General features: G+C 36.2%; 1 long non-coding RNA gene across 1 annotated transcript; it reads left to right on the forward strand.

Moving 5' to 3' along the window:
- Window positions 1–1,084: 1,084 nt before the first annotated feature.
- Window positions 1,085–17,541, forward strand: LOC127153161 (uncharacterized). Its single transcript, XR_007825200.1, has 4 exons — window positions 1,085–1,274; window positions 6,848–6,992; window positions 16,189–16,326; window positions 17,391–17,541. It is a non-coding gene; the product is annotated as an uncharacterized LOC127153161 (long non-coding RNA).
- The last annotated feature ends 1,598 nt before the right edge of the window (window positions 17,542–19,139 follow it).

Consider the following 19,139-nt stretch of genomic DNA (forward strand, 5'->3'; position numbering starts at 1 on the left):
ATTTAATGTTAAACATTTATATATTAACAAATATATTAATAGATCTAGTAAAAATATGTCAGTACAGCTATGCAATATTACTATATATATATATATATATAGATATATATATATACATATATACATATATATGTATATACACACACACACACACACACACACACACATATATATATATATATATATATATATATATATATATGTATATATATATATATATATATATATATATATAAAAGCCGCGAAAAAGTTATGAATATATATATTCATAACTTGTCACACTACTTTTATAGTGTCTACAATACATTAGGTGTTTATTATAAAAATTTAAGTATATTTACAGTTAGATCGTCTTTATATTCAGTACACTGAAAAGAAATTATAATCATTATAAATAATATTATAATTATTATTATTTTTCATTATCCGTTACTGATTTCCTCTGTCAGTCTTCAGCAGTGATGTGAAATCGCATGGGTTGATTGCGTCACAATCACGCATGCGTTGACAGCCACCGTCCGCTAGGTGTCAGCAAAAGCAAACGCGTCCTAATCTGCAGCAGTGCCTCTGATTTATAATAGAGAATATTATTACATAGATCAGTGAGCTCTGATAAAAATGTAATTTTAATGCTACTAAGTAATTGAACACAAAAACAACAGGAAACAACAACGGATCAAAAGAGAAAGAAGCAGCAGTGGAAGAGCGGGAAGCTGTCGTTTGAGGTGAACGTCGCTGCACAGAAGGTTAGACAGGGCGAATGTGTCAGCAGGCCAGAAAAAAGCCAGTTTGATGGGCAGCGCGTCTCCCTGAAGACTGACGCGTCCTCACAGCACAGCTGAAATGGAGTGAGTGAGGTTTGTGCCAGAGGCTTTTGCGCTCTCGATCTCCACAAACACTCACATATTCACTCCCGCATCTGCAGCACTAGCGGCCGCGCGCCATCTGGCATGTGGATGCGGGGACGAACAGGTCAGCGGGTCTTCGAGACGGGTGGGTCGCACGGGAGCGCGCCGCCGCGTCCTGCTGCGTGATCATCGCTCGGCAACGCACGAGCACGCGAAAAGCATTTGTGAATTTACATTGGCTAGAAACTTCAAACGAGCTGAGAGATTAAGAAGCGTTTAATTTGAAAACACATTTACGAGGAAATAATATTTACAGTTGGCAAACAAGATGTTTTGAAGAGTTTTTAATTTTTGTAGAGATCCAGTCAAACTACTTGTGTGTACTTTATTTGGGCATACAATTCATGAGGAAGAAACGACGAAAGGGTAAACAGTCCGTTATCTACATTTGTATGAATAAATTATCATTTCTAATAATAATTAAAATAGTTTTTGGTTTTGGTCGTTAAGTATTCTACAGAAAATGTGGTTTCAGTTGTTTCAGTTTCTTGCTAAGGTGTTTTGAGTGGTTTCGGTTGGGTTGATATGTGGTTTCTAAGGCATTCAAACGATTTTAGGTGTGTTGCTATGTGGTTGCTAAGGTATTTTAAGTGGTTTTAGGGGTATTATATGGTTGCTAAGTTGTTTCAAGTGGTTTCGGTTGTGTTGCTATGTTGCTAAGGCATTCAAACGATTTTAGGTGTTATGTGGTTGCTAGGGTGTTTTGAGTGGTTTTAGATAAGTTCTTTAGCTGCTGCTGTAGTTAACTGGTTTTAAGTGTGTTATATAGTTGCTTAGGTGTTTTAAGCTGTTTTAAGTGGTTTTATGTGCTTTCTGTAGTTGCTAAGGTGTTTTAAGTAGTTTTAAGTGTGTTGTATAGTTGCTAAGGTGTTTTAAGTGGTTTTAGGCGCTTTCTATACACTGTGTGCAGAATTATTAGGCATGTTGATATTCTGGTCATATTTTTTTTCCAAACACATTTTACCAATTCCAAACCACATCAGTCTTAATAACTACTGTTAATTTTGTGTTTAATCATTTATATGTGATGTATAATTGTCCGTGAAGGCTGGAAGTGAAAAACTCCTTATATTCAGGTGTGCAGAATTATTAGGCATGTTTTCGTTTACAGCTAAAATGAGCCAAAAAAGATATTTAACCCAGACTGAAAAGTCCAAATTATTAAATGCCCATGAGAAGAATGCAATACTAATGCATTACAAGAATTTGCAAAGTTAAGGCTTGACCATTGGACAGTGAAATGCTTGTTGAGTCTGCATGGTCAGAAAAAACAGGTGGAGAAGAAAAGATGCATGTTAACTGCAAAAGAATTAGGAATTAAGGTGAAGAATTAGGTGTGACACCATCAGGAACCGTTTCCAGTTCTCCAGCGCCACCATTTTCCAGAACTGCAACCTACCTGGAGTCTTCAGAAGTACAATGTGTCAGGTTCTCAGAGACTTTGCTTGGTAAAAAATCCTAAAAAATGCCCCTGACTTAATAAGAATAACAAGCTGACGTCTTGTGAAATACATGAAGACAGTTTTTTTATATGCTTTAGAGACAGATAAGTTGAGAGTGACTCTTGAAGGACAAGCATCACATCCTCTTGTACCTCTGATTCAAGAATTTATCTTCTAAAATCTGGCAGTAAGTTTTGGGAGTTCATTTTAGTCCATCTCTGCGTCAGACTTTTCAGGATAAGAGACTAAACATGAACTCCCAAAACTTACTGCCAGATTTTGGAAGATAAATTCTTGAATCAGAGGCACAAGAGGATGTGATGCTTGTCCTTCAAGAGTCACTCTCAACTTATCTGTCTCTAAAGCATATAAAAAAACTGTCTTCATGTATTTCACAACACGTCAGCTTGTTATTCTTATTAAGTCAGGGGCATTTTTTAGGATTTTTTACCAAGCAAAGTCTCTGAGAACCTGACACATTGCACTTCTGAAGACTCCAGGTAGGTTGCAGTTCTGGAAAATGGTGGCGCTGGAGACTAAACGGTTCCTGATGGTGTCACACCTAATTCTTCACCGTAATTCCTAATTCTTTTGCAGTTAACATGCATCTTTTCTTCTCCACCTGTTTTTTCTGACCATGCAGACTCAACAAGCATTTCACTGTCCAATGGTCAAGCCTTAACTTTGCAAATTCTTGTAATGCATTAGTATTGCATTCTTATGGGCATTTAATAATTTGGACTTTTCAGTCTGGGTTAAATATCTTTTTTGGCTCATTTTAGCTGTAAACGAAAACATGCCTAATAATCCTGCACACCTGAATATAAGGAGTTTTTCACTTCCAGCCTTCACGGACAATTATACATCACATATAAATGATTAAATACAAAATTAACAGTAGTTACTAAGACTGATGTGGTTTGGAATTGGTAAAATGTGTTTGGAAAAAAAATATGACCAGAATATCAACATGCCTAATAATTCTGCACACAGTGTAGTTGCAAAGCTGTTTTTAAGCAGTTTTAGGTGCGTTCTGTAGTTGCTAAGGTTTTTTAGTTGTTTAAGGTGCGTTCTCTAGTTGCTAAAGTGTTTTAAGCTGTTTTAAGTAGTTTTATGTGCATTCTGTAGTTGCTAAGGTGTTTTAAGTGGTTTTAGGTGCGTTCTGTAGTTGCTAAGATGTTCTAAGTTCTAAGTTTTAGATGTGTTCTGTAATTGCTAAGGTGTTTTAAGGTGTTTTAGTTGGTTTTAGGTGCCCTCTGTAGTTGCTAAGGTGTTTTAAGTGGTTTTAGGGGTATTATATGGTTGCTAAGTTGTTTCAAGTGGTTTCGGTTGTGTTGCTATGTTGCTAAGGCATTCAAACGATTTTAGGTGTTATGTGGTTGCTAGGGTGTCTTGAGTGGTTTTAGATAAGTTCTTTAGCTGCTGCTGTAGTTAACTGGTTTTAAGTGTGTTATATAGTTGCTTAGGTGTTTTAAGCTGTTTTAAGTGGTTTTATGTGTGTTCTGTAGTTGCCAAGATGTTTTAAGTGTGTTGTATAGTTGCTAAGGTGTTTTAAGCTGTTTTAAGTGGTTTTAGGCGCTTTCTATAGTTGCAAAGCTGTTTTTAAGCAGTTTTAGGTGCGTTCTGTAGTTGCTAAGGTTTTTTAGTGGTTTAAGGTGCGTTCTCTAGTTGCTAAAGTGTTTTAAGTTGTTTTAAGTGGTTTTAGGTGCGTTCTGTAATTGCTAAGGTGTTTTAGTTGGTTTTTGGTGTGTTCTGTAGTTGCTAAGGTGTTTTAAGCTGTTTTAAGTGGTTTTATGTGCATTCTGTAGTTGCTAAGATGTTCTAAGTTCTAAGTTTCAGATGTGTTCTGTAATTGCTAAGGTGTTTTAAGGTGTTTTAGTTGGTTTTAGGTGCCCTCTGTAGTTGCTAAGGTGTTTTTAATGGTTTTAAGTGTGTTATATAGTTGCTAAGGTGTTTAAAGTGGTTTTAGGTGCGTTCTCTAGTTGCTAAGGTGTTTTAAGTGGTTTTATGTACATTCTGTAGTTGCTAAGGTTGTTTAGTGGTTTTAGGTGTGTTAGTTGCTAAGGTGTTTTAAACTGTTTTAAGTGGTATTATGTACATTCTGTAGTTGCTAAGGTGTCTTAAGTAGTTTTATGTGCGTTCTGTAATTGCTAAGGTGTTTTAGTTGGTTTTAGGTGCGTACTGTAGTTGCTAAGGTGTTTTCTTAAGTGATTTTAGGTTCATTCTGTAGTTTCTAAGGTGTTTTAAGCGGTTTTAACAGTGTTCTGTCGTTGCTAAGATATATTAAGTTGTTTTAGGTGCGTTCTGAAATTGCTAAGGTGTTGTAATTAGTTTTAGGAGCGTTATGTAGTTTTAGGAGTGTTATGTGTTTGCTAAGGTGTTTTAAATGGTTTTTGGTGTGTTATGTGGTTTTAGGTGCGTTATGTTGTTGCTAAGGTGTTTTAAGTGGTTTTAGGTGCGTTCTGTAGTTTCTAAGGTATTTTTTGTGGTTTTAGGCATGTTCTATATTTAGCTACATTCTGTAGTTGCTAAGGTGTTTTTGTAAGTGATTGTAGGTGCGTTATGTTGTTTTAAATGGTTTTCGGTGTGTTATGTGGTTTTAGGTGCGTTATGTTGTTGCTAAGGTGTTTCAAGTGGTTTTACATGCGCTCTGTAGTTTCTAAGGTGTTTCATGTGGTTTTAGGTGTGTTCTGTAGTTGCTTAGGTGTTTAAGCGGTTTTATGTGCGTTCGGTAGTTTCTAAGGTGTTTTAAGTGGTTTTAACTGCATTCTGTAGTTGCTAAGGTGTTTTAAGTTGTTTTAGGTGCGTTATGTGGTTTTAAGTGGTTTTAGGAGTGTTATGTGTTTGCTAAGGTGTTTTAAATGGTTGTAGGTGTGTTATGTGGTTTTAAGTGGTTTTAGGGGGGTTATGTGGTTTTAGGTGCGTTATGTGGTTTTAAGTGGTTTTAGGAGTGTTATGTGTTTGCTATGGTGTTTTAAATGGTTTTAGGTGTGTTGTGTGGTTTTAAGTGGTTTTAGGTGGGTTATGTGGTTTTAAGTGGTTTTAGGTGTGTTATGTGGTTTTAAGTTGTTTTAAGTGCGTTATGTGGTTTTAAGTGGTTTTAGGAGTGTTATGTGTTTGCTAAGGTGTTTTAAATTGTTTTAGGTGTGTTATGTGGTTTTAAGTGGTTTTACGTGGGTTATGTGGTTTTAGGTGCCTTATGTGGTTTTAAGTGGTTTTAGGAGTGTTATGTGTTTGCTAAGGTGTTTTAAATGGTTTTAGGTGTGTTGTGTGGTTTTAAGTGGTTTTAGGTGGGTTATGTGGTTTTAAGTGGTTTTAGGTGCGTTACGTGGTTTTAAGTGGTTTTGGGAGTGTTATGTGTTTGCTAAGGTGTTTTAAATGGTTTTAGGTGTGTTATGTGGTTTTAAGTGGTTTTAGGTGGGTTATGTGGTTGCTAAGATGTTTTAAGTGTTTTTCCCCTCATAGAAAGACCTGAGGAATATTTTTGAGCCCAATGTTTCAATTAATAGTTTGGTAAAATGAACAAACTGATTCTCCCAAATAAATCTGGAATGCCAACTTCTATCATCCATGGGCTACTTTTTATTAATATTATTATTTATTTCTAATTTTTTGAGAAAAAAAAAAAGCAACAAATTATTACAAAAGATGATTACCAAGGCCAGATATTTCAGAGCTCAAAACACGGGCGATATAAACAGGAGTGTGTAGAAGAATCCTAATTCAGAGCCGTCGCCTGCTGTGCTCGAGTCTCAGAAAATGCGACATGGGAGCGGCGCTAGTTCAAATCTGAATCGTGTTCAGAATCTTAATTACTTGGCATTTGTCTGCGGCAGATATTAAACTGTATATGATTATATCTTCTTTTCATCAAGCCAGAAACTGGAGTCCGAAGGACATTTTTAAGCTGTAGGACACGCAGAATGTAAAACAAATAATGGATTTAGCTGCTCCACTGTGCATTTGTGCCGAAAATAGGAGTAGGAGATAACAGACGGCTTTCCCACATAATCAAAACAAATCAGGGCTTGATGGATAGCACTAAAATGCTTGCGTTCTCCACCACAATTATCCAATTTTATGCAAAAATATGTCAAATAACAGTAATAAAATGAGCATTTAGCACTTCCATTTCCAGACCATATGGATAACATTAAAATGCCCACATTCTCCACCACAATTCTCCAGTTTTATGCACAAAAAGTCACATTACGGTAGTAAAATGGCCATTTAACCTGTCCATTTCCAGACCAGAGTATGTATTGAGCTCACTAATAGTTTGGACTTCAAACTCCCCGTATTTCTGGTCCGTAGCAGAAACGTATGAGTCAGATCTGGGCCTTTTATTGCTGCGCTGTCAAGCTCAGAGAGCCCCAGTGCCAAGAATCAGCACTTTTCCGGGGCTGTTTCATTTCTCGTCCTCCCTCTCTTTTTCTCTCAGGAGAGATGGTAGGGGGCTGTTGGAGCCTCATTAACTCGCCTGATTTGATTTTGCAGGCCTCAGAGGAGCGCGATGGTCGCTCGCTGAGAGAACCGACTGCATCTGTCGCCGTAAAAACTCTCTTTCCTCCTGGAGAACGTTCGGGACGAGCCTGATGTTGGTTTCACAAGGCTGAAAAACCAACTTTCCATGTCATTACAGGTAAACGGTGCAATTCTAATTCCTATTCGCCCCATGCAAATAAAAGCGTAACCGCAGCGGGTCTTTGAACCAAAGCTGACTGACAGGAAACGAGTCTTTACTATAATCTCTCCCTTCAGCAACATGTGCTTCGCTGATGAAAGGATGAAAAGAAAAAGAGCCACATTCCACACTCTCTTTCCACACCCTGACTCGTTTAACCCTTGACAAGAGACTCTTGCGCTCTCGAGGAGATTTAATAGGTGTTTGTGTGATGTGCGAAGAGCCGGTTGAAGGTTCGCAGCTGACGAAAGTTTACGTTTTGCGATCTGGTCACCTCTGGACGGAAATATGCAGCTGCCTGTCTGAGCCAGGCGACTGAATGCCATGAGTTCTTGGAGTTCAAGTTTGACATTCTTCTTTCAAAGATTAATAAATTATCTGATGACACACTGGCTTAAAAGACAGCATTTTTGGATTGAACTCTTAAGTTATTCTGCCTAAAGCATTGCATGGATTTGCAAGGAATTTAGTTATTCCAGTTACAAAAAAAAAAAAAAAAATGCAAATAATTTTTGAATATATTTTTAACAAATTAACAATTCTTTCAAAACAGTCTTTTATATATATATATATATATATACATTTTTTTTTCTCATTTTAAATATTTAAATTTTTGTAACAATGGCAAAATTCAAAATGACAGAACTCGTAATGTGCATTTTTAATGACATAATGTCATGAAAAGTGAGTGACTAATTAAAAATGTTTATTTTTACAGTGTACAGACTTTGATATACAAAATGGTAACAAACACTGGTCGTGCTAAATGTTTTTGATTCATTAGAAAGAATCAAGGATCGAGGCTTTCAGGATCTGATCTACACTGGTTGCACTGTTTATTTCTGATTTATTTCTGTTCATTTCTAATTTACAAAATTCAAAAGGTGGATTTGTTCAAAAATGAATTACACTGGTCGTGCATGTGTGTTTGATTCATTAAAATAAACCATTTCATAAGAGTTATTCATTCGAGAGTCAGACTGCTGCGTCGCTAAAAAGAACCAGTTATTTTTGTTTGATTCATGAGACTCCTAAGAGTTATTTTGTTCGGGATCAGGTTCGGGTACACTGGTCATGCTGTTTATTTTTGATTTGCAATATTGGCTCAGAAGACAAATTAATTCAGAATTGAACTACACTGATTGCGCTTTATGTTTTTGATTCATTAAAAAAGAACCAATTCACACAAGTCATTTGTTCATGAGTTGGACTACACTAGCTGCGCTCCTCTTTTTGATTTATTAAAAAGAACCGATTCATGAGAGTGATTCTTTTGGGAATTAAACTACACTGGTAGTGCTATGTGATTCACTAAAGAGACGACTCATAAGAGTCATTTTGCTAGGGATCCAGACTACAATGCCTTGTTTGGGAATCAAACTACACTGGTAGTGCTACGTGATTCACTAAAGAGACGACTCATAAGAGTCATTTTGCTAGGGATCCAGACTACAATGCCTTGCTTAGGAATCAAACTACACTGGTAGTGCTACGTGATTCACTAAAGAGACGACTCATAAGAGTCATTTTGTTAGGGATCCAGACTACAGTGCTTTGTTCGGGAATTAAACTACACTGGTTGTGCAATGTGATACACTAAAGAGTTGACTCATAAGAGTCATTTTGTTCGGGATCGGGTTCGGGTACACTGGTCATGCTGTTTATTTTTGATTTGCAATATTGGCTCAAAAGACAAATTAATTCAGAATTGAACTACACTGATTGCGCTTTATGTTTTTTTTTGATTCATTAAAAAAGAACCAATTCACACAAGTCATTTGTTCATGAATTGGACTACACTAGCTGCGCTCCATCTTTTTGATTCATTAAAAATAACTGATTTATGAGAGTGATTCTTTTGGGAATCAAACTACACTGGTAGTGTTATGTGATTCACTAAAGAGTTGACTCATAAGAGTCATTTAGGGATCCAGACTACAATGCGTTGTTTGGGAATCAAACTACACTGGTTGTGCTATGTGATTCACTAAAGAGTTGACTCATAAGAGTTATTTTGTTTGGGTTTGGGTACACTGGTCATGCTGTTTATTTTTGATTTGCAATATTGGCTCAAAAGACACATTCATTCAGAATTGAACTACATTGATTGTGCTTTATGTCAACTACACTGGTTGTGCTACGTGATTCACTAAAGAGACAACTCATAAGATTTATTTCGTTCGGGATCTGGTCTACCCTGATCACACTGTTTATTTTTGATTTACAAAAATTACCCAAAAGACAGATTAGTTCAAAATTGAATTGTACTGGTCATGCTATGTGTGTTTGATTCATCAAAAATAACTGATTCATAAGAGTCATTTGTTCTAAAAAGAGCTAGTTCATAAGAGTTATTCATTCGAAAAACAAACTGGTTGTTTTATGAGTATGTGATTCGCTAAAAAGAGCCAACTCATAAGAGTCATTTAATTCAGAATCTAGACTATACTGGTTGCACTGTATATTTCTGATTTACAAAACTGGCTCAAAAGATGTATTAATTTGGAATTGGAATATAATGGTCACGCTACTTTTTTTTGGATTCAATAAAAATCCAGTTGTTGTAGTTGTTCATTCAAGAATGAAACTACACTATCTATCTATGAAACTAACTATACGCTCTCTGTTTCATGCTGTAGATTTAGAAGCAGCGTCACTTCGCCACTGAATAGTAGTGCATCTACTATTTTAGTATGAGTAAACACCATTGAAAACACAATAAAAGAGTGTTTTTCTCAGTATAAACAGCCTAGGCAAATAGCTCCACATAACACAATTCTATGCTAGTCAGGACTTTATACTTTCTGTGGAAAAAAAAAACTGCTGTCAGTTCAATTTGTGCAGAGCGCAGCATAGCTGCTCCAGGGGTTGTCAGTTCAGCCGGTACCCAGAAGACCCCTCTCTGTCCCGGGGAACACAGCCCTCTGATCTGTGTGTGCTGGGTTTTGTTCTTCCCCCTGCTTTGATTTTGGAAGAAAAGAAACGAGTATTTAATTTGAATACTCTTAACAGCCAGGAACAGAAGAGATATATAGCATGAGAGGAGGTGGGGAAGTGTGAGAGAACTTTGAAAAGAAATAGTTTGCATGTAATTATGACTGATTCACTGCCCTCATTCTGAGAGTGTTGAAATATTGTTGTTAACTCAGTCCAATCTGGGAAAAACTCATTCAGAATGAAAACGTGAAAGGAACAGAAAATTAAAAAATGAAAATTTATGCAACGCATACAATGCATTATTCCGCTGTCACCTGCTTTCTGCTCTAATCACAAGTTTTTCTATGTGCTGGCAGGTTTGTGTGTGTACATCTGTGTGTGGAAGAATTGCCGCCAGCCAAATCTCTACCTTTCGCTTTCCACACACACACACACACACGTAGAGATGTGTTGAGGGAAAGAGAGCAGAACGGTGACATTTTGTAAGGCTGAAATCATTGTCACACTAAAGCATTCTGTCACTTTATGTCACACCAGCACAGAAAGAGAGCTAGACTGCAGAGAATAAATTGTTTTTCACAGATGGACGTTTACAAGGTTAGCCAGAACAAGAGAAAACAGAAATAAACTATTATTGACTCAAATGCTACTAGTAGACATCTAGGAATGCTGCACATTTTTGACATAAATTAACCCACATTCAGTACACTTGTTTGTACTTCGTTCGCCACTATGATACACAAAATATTGACTTTAACAATTTTGGTTGGCTCGAATAAAGCAATTCTCACTATTAACTAGTTGCTTAAAGTGACAGTTCACCCAAAAATGAAACCTGCATCATGATTTACTCACCTTTTGTAGGTGTATTCAAATGAATACAATCAGAGTTATATAAAAAAATGTCCTGGCTCTTCCAAGCTTTATAATGGCAGCGAATAGGTGTTGAGATTTTGAAGACCAATAAAGTGCATCCATCTATCATAAAACGTGCTCCATATGGCTCTGGGGGGGTTAAAGGAGAAGTCCACTTCCAAAACAAAGATTCACATATAATGTATTCATCCTTTGTCATCCAAGATGTTCATGTCTTTCTTTCATCAGCTGTAAAGAAATTATGTTTTTTGAGGAAAACATTTCAGCATTTTTCTTCATATAATGGACTGATATTAAGAAATGTTCACATTTATTGTGTTGTATCTACTCGCTCTGAGGTGCAAGTGATTTATTATATATGAAAATGACTATATTTAGTGGCTTCTCCTACTTTTCTTAGTAATATATAGTGTCAGTTTATCAGAAAGTGATTATTTTGTTCTCTTTGACTAGTTGGATGGATATGGATGCTTATTTGCAAATGTTTTATGCAATATTCCAATTTTTGTGAATAGGTTAAATTCGCAACTTTGGATGGAAACCCGGCTTATTACTTTCTTCTTTCAGACAAATACCATTGGAGTTATATTAAAAAATATCCTGGCTCTTCCAAGCTTTATTTTTATTTATTTATTTATGTTATATTTTTGGGGTTTTTTTGTGACTTTAATGGACAGAACAGTAAAGAGATGACAGGAAATTACTGAGCGGAGAGAGGCGAGCTGGATCAGCAAAGGACCTCAAGATGGGATTCGTATTCAGGTCGCCACGAGCACAGTTGTGCTATATGTCTGTGCACTAACCACAAGGCTATTGGTGCCAACTCTTCCAAGCTTTATAATGACAGTGAATGGCTGTTGATTTTAAAGTCCAATAAAATGTGTCCATCCATCATAAAAAGTACTCCACACAGCTCCAGGGGGTTAACAAAGACATTCTGAAGCTAATTTATGTGTTTGTGTGAGAAAAATATACCTATTTAAAACTATAAATTGTAATCTCTAGCTTGTGCTAACTGACATACACGCGTTCACGAGAGAATGACATTCCAGCGGATGACGTAGGATGAAGGATGAAGTAGAACACGGAAGTGGAGAGGAATGAGCAAAACAAAACACCGGTCAGGAAGTTAAAGTACAAAACGAGGATTTGTAAAGAAAAATATCGTAGGATTTTGATGACTGATTTTCCTTTGCTGTAAACAAAAATTGGTTCTTGATGAGCGTTTGACATTAAAAAGTATATAAATTGTATTATTTTTATTATTTATTCGCTAGATAAGACCCTTCTTCCTCTCGCATTTGGGATCGTTTGAAGCCGCGTTTAAACTGCATTTTAGAAGTTCAAACTCTGGGCACCATATCAGTCCATTATATGGAGAAAAATTCTGAAATGTTTTCCTCAAAAAACATAATTTCTTTACGACTGAAGAAAGAAAGACATGAACATCTTGGATGACAAGGGGGTGAGTACATTATATGTGAATCTTTGTTTTGGAAATGGACTTATTCTTTAATAAAGGCCTTTTGAAGCAAATCGATGCATTTTTGTTAGAAAATATCCATATTAAAAACTTTAAATACACGTTCCTGTAGATGATGTAGGACACAGGCATATAATAAGCTAGTCTCGCGAGAACCAATTTTTGTTTACAGCAAAGGAAAATCAGTCATCAAAATCCTTGTTTTCTACTTTCATTTCCTGACCGGTGTTTTGTTTTCCTCATTCCTCTCCACTTCCATGTTCTACTTCGTCCTTCATCCTACGTCATCCGCTGGAACGTCACTCTCTCGTGAACGCGTGTACGTCAGTTAGCTAGAGATTACAATTTATAGTTTTAAATAGGTATATTTTTCTTACACAAACACATCAATTAGCTTCAGAAGGCCTTTATTAACCCCCTGGAGCCGTGTGGAGTACTTTTTATGATGGATGGACACATTTTATTGGACTTCAAAATCTTAGCAGCCATTCACTGCCATTATAAAGCTTGAAAGAGTTGGCGCCAATAGCCTTGTGGTTAGTGCGTTGACATATAGCACAACTGTGCTCGAGGTCCTTTGCTGATCCCACTCCCCTCTCTCCGCTCAGTAGTTTCCTGTCATCTCTCTACTGTCCTGTCCATTAAAGTCACAAAAAAGCCCAAAAATAAATAAATAAATAAAAATAAAGCTTGGAAGAGCCAGGATATTTTTTAATATAACTCTGATTGTATTAGTCTGAAAGAAGAAAGTAATAAGCCGGGTTTCCATCCAAATTTGCGAATTTAACTTACTCACAAAAATTGGAATATTGCATAAAACATTTGAGAATAAGCATCCATATCCATCCAACTAGTCAAAGAGAACAAAATAATTACTTTCTGATAAACTGACACTATATATTACTTAGAAAAGTAGGAGAAGCCACTAAATCTAGTATTTTTAATATACAGTAAATTACCTGTGCCTCAGAGCGAGCAGATGAAACACAATAAATGTGAACATTTCTTTCGGAGGTGGATGTCTGCTGTTTGGGAACACCGTCGTGTAAGGCAGTTCTGGGAGGTAATTATACAAAAATACTTTGACGTCAGACTTTGCTCAGTCATTTCAGAATGACCATAACAACATTTCAGATGCTGTGGAACGAGATCGGTCCACTGGTTAGATTTTGCCGTCACATAGTGCAAAGTCACATGACTTGATGCGCATGGATGAATTTATTTGGCAAATGCCTTTCCATCCCCCATTATTTGCATTATCCCTTATTCGCAAAAGTCAAAAACCACCTCAAGGGAACATACAAACCTTTTTGCAAATTAAGGGATTTTTATTTGAAATGTGGCGTTTCCATCACTCGTTTCTGATGTGATACTTCAAAATGCGCATAAAAACAGTGTGATGGAAACATAGCTATATAGAAGTCAACATCTGAAGTGGATCAAAACCTTTCATCAAAACTCATACTTGTCTTAGGACATCTTAGGTGAACTTTTTTGATCCACTTCAAATGTTAACTACTGTATACACCTAGGATGGCTTGAGGGTGAGTAAATCATGTGGTAATTTTAATTTTTGGGTCAAGTGTCCCTTTAAGCAACTAGTTAATAGTGAAAATTATCCCTAAACTAAAACGTTACAGAAACTAAACAGATGTTTGATTTTTGTTTGACTTCTAAACACAATTTAAAAAATAGAAATAAACATCCCTAGAACAAATATTTAACGTTTTGTTTGCAAACTGATGTTTATACATTGTTTAGAATATAATCATAATATGCAAACAAAACGCTAAATATATGCGTTTAACAACATATGTATTTTGTAAACTGTGGTCTTAGTGCTAAATATCCATTTTGATAATGTTTGTACTTCATTTAGCATCTCACTGCAATTTACTTGGTTCGTTTTGCTAGCTCAGTTTGCTAACAACATGTTAAATATCTGATCTAAAGTTTGTTTTGTTTGATTCATCACCTCATTCTGCAAAACACAAATATCCATTTTTACTATTGGTTAGAAATGTATTTTTGTAATAAGATATTAGTTTTTTTTGTTCGCACTTTATTGGACTTGCCAATAGAACTTGGAAACAAAAACATTTGTTTATTAGACTTTTTTCAACTTCTTAACACTATCTGCAAATTAGACGCAAAATATCTGCCTTAACAGCATTCGTTTGTGCTAATGTATTAATTATTGCAATAAACAATAAAAAAAACAATGCTGTGTCATGACTAATTCGTACATATTTTACGAGGTGGTGGCTAATTCGTACGAATATGTATGACCTCACTTGTACGATTATGTACGATTTGTCTAGACTCCAGTGACGGGTAGGTGAACTCTTAAAATAACGTACAATTTAGCAAAAATCTTACAAGTGAGGTCGTGCAAATTAGCCACCTCGTAAAATATGTACAAACTGCCATCAGAACAGGTTGAAAAAAAACTACAATTTACTTAAAGCCTTTATGTATGTAATGTAGGCTGTAATGCATTATAACTTTTCATACATAATTGTAACCAAAGTTAAAATGCATTATAATATTTTACAGTTTGTTTTTCCTGTTGTAATGCATTAAGCTAAGTATTATAATGTTTTATAATTGTGGTTACAATTATTCATGAGATCGTACAAGAGGGGAAGTGGACTAATGCATTAAAACTACTTTTATAATGCATTATATATAACGATTTAAAGTGTAACCATATCCGCTTTAACATTGTTTAAAATCCATGTGATTATAATAATACATAGCTCACGTACTAAGGCTGCTGTGTTAATAAGCAAGTACTTAACAATCTGAATAGTACCAAAAGCAGAACTCATAGAGAAATCATATTCTATGTTTGTGTGAGGGGTTTGATGCTTTGTGTTTGGTAGGGGAGGCATGCCTTGTTTACCTGAGGGAAATTCAGACGGTGAAACTCTAACCCAGACACACTATGCAGCTGATGGCAGTGCTACTGTCAAAATACACACACACACACATGCAGACACAACCCCTTTAACCTCCCCTCTCAACATGCATCACGCACACACACGTTTCTGGGGTCCTAACCTGCCTCCATCAGCACGCATTATGCACGGCTTGTGTGTTTCCAACCCTGACAGATAAAGGGGAATGAGGCCGCCACACAACACCTCTGAACACATACACGATAATACATGTAGATTAGATTGACTGTATATTCCCCCGAGTGCATCTACAAACAATGCAACACATTGCGGACGTACAACAAGCGTCCCTTTGTGAAACTAAACTGTGGCTATTGTCAACAGATATTTATTTTTCCTCAGCCAAACATGCAATGTCAAACGATGTACAAACAAATTGGGTGTTTAACGTTTTGTTTGGGAACTGGGTTGACAAGTGGAACAAAAATGGCTATTTAGTTTGTTTGCAAATTGCTGTGACAAGATAAAAAATGTTTAACTGGATATTTAGTGTCGAACAAATAGTGGAACAAAGTACAAACAAACATCATTACAGAGGATATTAAGAGTTTTGTTTGCAAGTTGTGGTGAGAAGTCCAGTACAAATAAACATTGTAAAAAAGATACTTAGCATTTTGTTTGTTTTTGGTGACAAGTGCACAGTGTTCACTTACTGCAATTTGCAAACGAACTCTAAGTATTAACAAGTAGCACATAAAACACAGTTTCTTTGTTTTTTTCCCCCATTTCACACTGAGGACAACTCAGGGACTCTTATGCAACTATTACAAAAGGTTCACACACTCACTGATGCTCCAGAAGGAAAAACACATTAAGAGCCGGGGGTGAAAACGTTTGAACCGAATGAAGATGTGTACCTTTTTCTTATTTTGCCATTTTTCTTATTTTTGTCATTTAGCACTGCCCTTTAGAAGCTACAGAAGATACTTAGATGTTTCCCAGAAGACAAATTTACCCTGATCTTCAAATTCCAAAAGTTTTCACCCCCCGGCTCATACTACGTCATGTTTCCTTCTGGAGCATCAGAGAGTGTCAGGTCAGTACTAAATAAAAAGATAACATGTATTTTGTATGATCCCTCTTATTTTGGTAAAATAATTAACATTTTGCAGATTCTGCAAGGTGTGTGTAAACTTTTGACCTCAACTGTATCTTGTGCTTTGTGTAAATTGTGGTGTCAAATTCAACAATGTGAAAACAAACATTGTTATAAAGCAGAGTTTTGTTGCAAACTATAGAAAGAAAATATTTAGTGTTTTGTTTGCAACCTGTGGTGACATATTGGATCAAGTACGATCATTCTTACAGTGGACATTTAGGGTTTGTTTACAAATTGCGGTAAATGAACAAAGTACAAAGAAACATTGTTAAAGCAGATATCTAGGCTTTTTTTGTGCAAATTAAACATTGTTAAAGCAGTTTTTTGTTGCAAATTATGCAAAGAGTAGATGCTTAGGGTTTGTTTGCTAGTTGTGCTGAGAGATGCAATCAAGTACAAACAAACATTGTTAAAGAAGGTATTCAGCGTTTGTTTGTGCCTTGTGGTATTAAGTTAGATGAAGTACAAACAAATACTGTTTAGGGTTTGTTTGCAAATTGAACAAATTAACCAACTGACTCCAGTGAACATGCAAAACTGAAATTGTTTAATAAAGTCATTAAAAGCATTCTCATCACTTCAAAACATTATGGTTGAACCATTAAAGTCCATTTCCAGAACAAAAATTGACAGATAATGTACTCACCCCCGGATAACGGATCGTTTCGCTAGAAAAGACCCTTCTTCCTCGGTTGGGGTTTACAACCGCATTTGGGATTGTTTGAAGCTGCATTTAAACTGCATTTTGGAAGTTCAAACTCGGGGCACCATATCAGTCCATTATATGGAGAAAAATACTGAAATGTTTCCCTCAAAAAACATAATTTCTTTACGACTGAAGAAAGACATGAACATCTTTTATGACAAGGGGGTGAGCACATTATCTGTAAATTTTTGTTCTGGAAGTGGACTGCTCCTTTAATGTCACATGAACTATTTTAACAATGTTCTTACTACCTTTCTGGGCCTTGAACGTGTCAGTTGTGTTGCTGTCTGTGCAGGGATTTCATCAACAATATCTTAATTTGTGTTCTGATGATGAACTAAGGTTTTACGGCTTTGGAACGACATGATGGTGAGTAATTAATGACAAAATATTAATTTTTGAGTGAACTATCCCTTTAAAGCAAATAACTAGTGTTTTGTTTGCAAATTGTGATGACAAATTGTACAAAAACAAACAAAACCACATTTTGTCAGAGGAGATACTAAGCATTTTGTTGGTCAATCGTGATGACGATCTGAACAAAGAAAGAACAAACATTTCAGCAGACATTCAGTGTTTTGTTTATAACAGTACCAGCAACAACACGTCCTGCTGAATGAATTGCAGTCTACTGGTAAGTACTGTAGTCAGTAACATTTACTGAACTGGACCGCTCACCGTAACCCCTCAAGTCCATCGATTTCCAGTGTCAGTCAAGCAAGAGCAACACCAGGTGAGCACGCGCACACACACATACTGTTGTTTTGATGTTGTCTTTCTCTCACGCTCCATCGACCAGCATCTGTAATTCTTCCCTGAAACAGAAAGAAAAACATCAAAGGTTTTCATATAGCAGGTTTAAGATTTCATATGGTGCTTTTCTTCAATCCAAAGCATTGCGCAACACTAGCGCTGGGAGTATCAGCTCTACTTTTTGGAAATGAAACGGCCATACGAAACATTAAAAAAGCCATTTTTTTCACTGCTTATTTATTATTATTAGATTCAATGGTTTGTTATGATAACATATATTATATATACAGTATTTAACAACATGTAACTGTGTATTTCACAAATGTTCCGGATGAAAAAGTGCTACTTAAATTACAAAATATCAACTCTGTCAATCAAAAACTGCAACTACACTTTCTCGTTGGATGACATTTGGTGATGGTTGCAACAGAACTTTGACATGTTGACATAACTGGGTGAGTTTCCCTGCAGAAAGCATTAAAATTCAAAACATGGATCATATTTAAAAACTCAAAAGCATTTGTCTGTAAATTCTGGTATACCACTGCAATGCACACAGAAACAGACAGTCAGACACACACACAGCGTGGTACAGTTGGTGTCCTGGGGCTGATGTCTAGGTAGGAGCATTGACCTTTATTGCCCAGATGAGGGGAAATATTAGATTAGCACTGACCTGATTCAGCTACCGACTCTTATCACCTGAAATTAACATCATGCTGATTAACGCAAACAAACAAACACATGCAGCACACGAGAGCTCGTGCAAACAGGCCACCCTAACATTTTCACAAATAAATCCTTTCAATAATGACAAAAACATTAAAAAACACATTAAAAACAGTTAGATATATAGTTAGGATTTATTTATTTTAAAGTTTAAATCTAAAGACTTAGCTAACCATAATAACTCTGAGTACCACCGAATGTAATTACAATAAATGCACAAAAACAACAACAAAAGATGACTAGTTGATCGTTGCACATTAAACCACAATACGAGAAAGTCTTATAAAAACTGCTTTAAATTTAAATGCAGCGTAACAGGAGTCTGTTTGCTGTCACGCCACGTCTAGATGTAGTTAAGAGTTCAACATCACATCCGATGTTGACTGAATCTTTCAACACGGCAAAGCCAAGCAGTTAATGAATCTGTCTGGGAACTGCCATCGTGTCAGAACTCGACTACAGAGAGCGCGAGAGTCGAGCCAGAGGGACAAAAGGAGCGAGTAGATTCGTCAGCGTGATTTGATTTGATATGGCTGGGTCACAAGCTCGTCTAATTGCAGGG

Source organism: Labeo rohita, chromosome 22 (genome assembly GCF_022985175.1).
Source record: "Labeo rohita strain BAU-BD-2019 chromosome 22, IGBB_LRoh.1.0, whole genome shotgun sequence".
Taxonomy (NCBI): domain Eukaryota; kingdom Metazoa; phylum Chordata; class Actinopteri; order Cypriniformes; family Cyprinidae; genus Labeo; species Labeo rohita.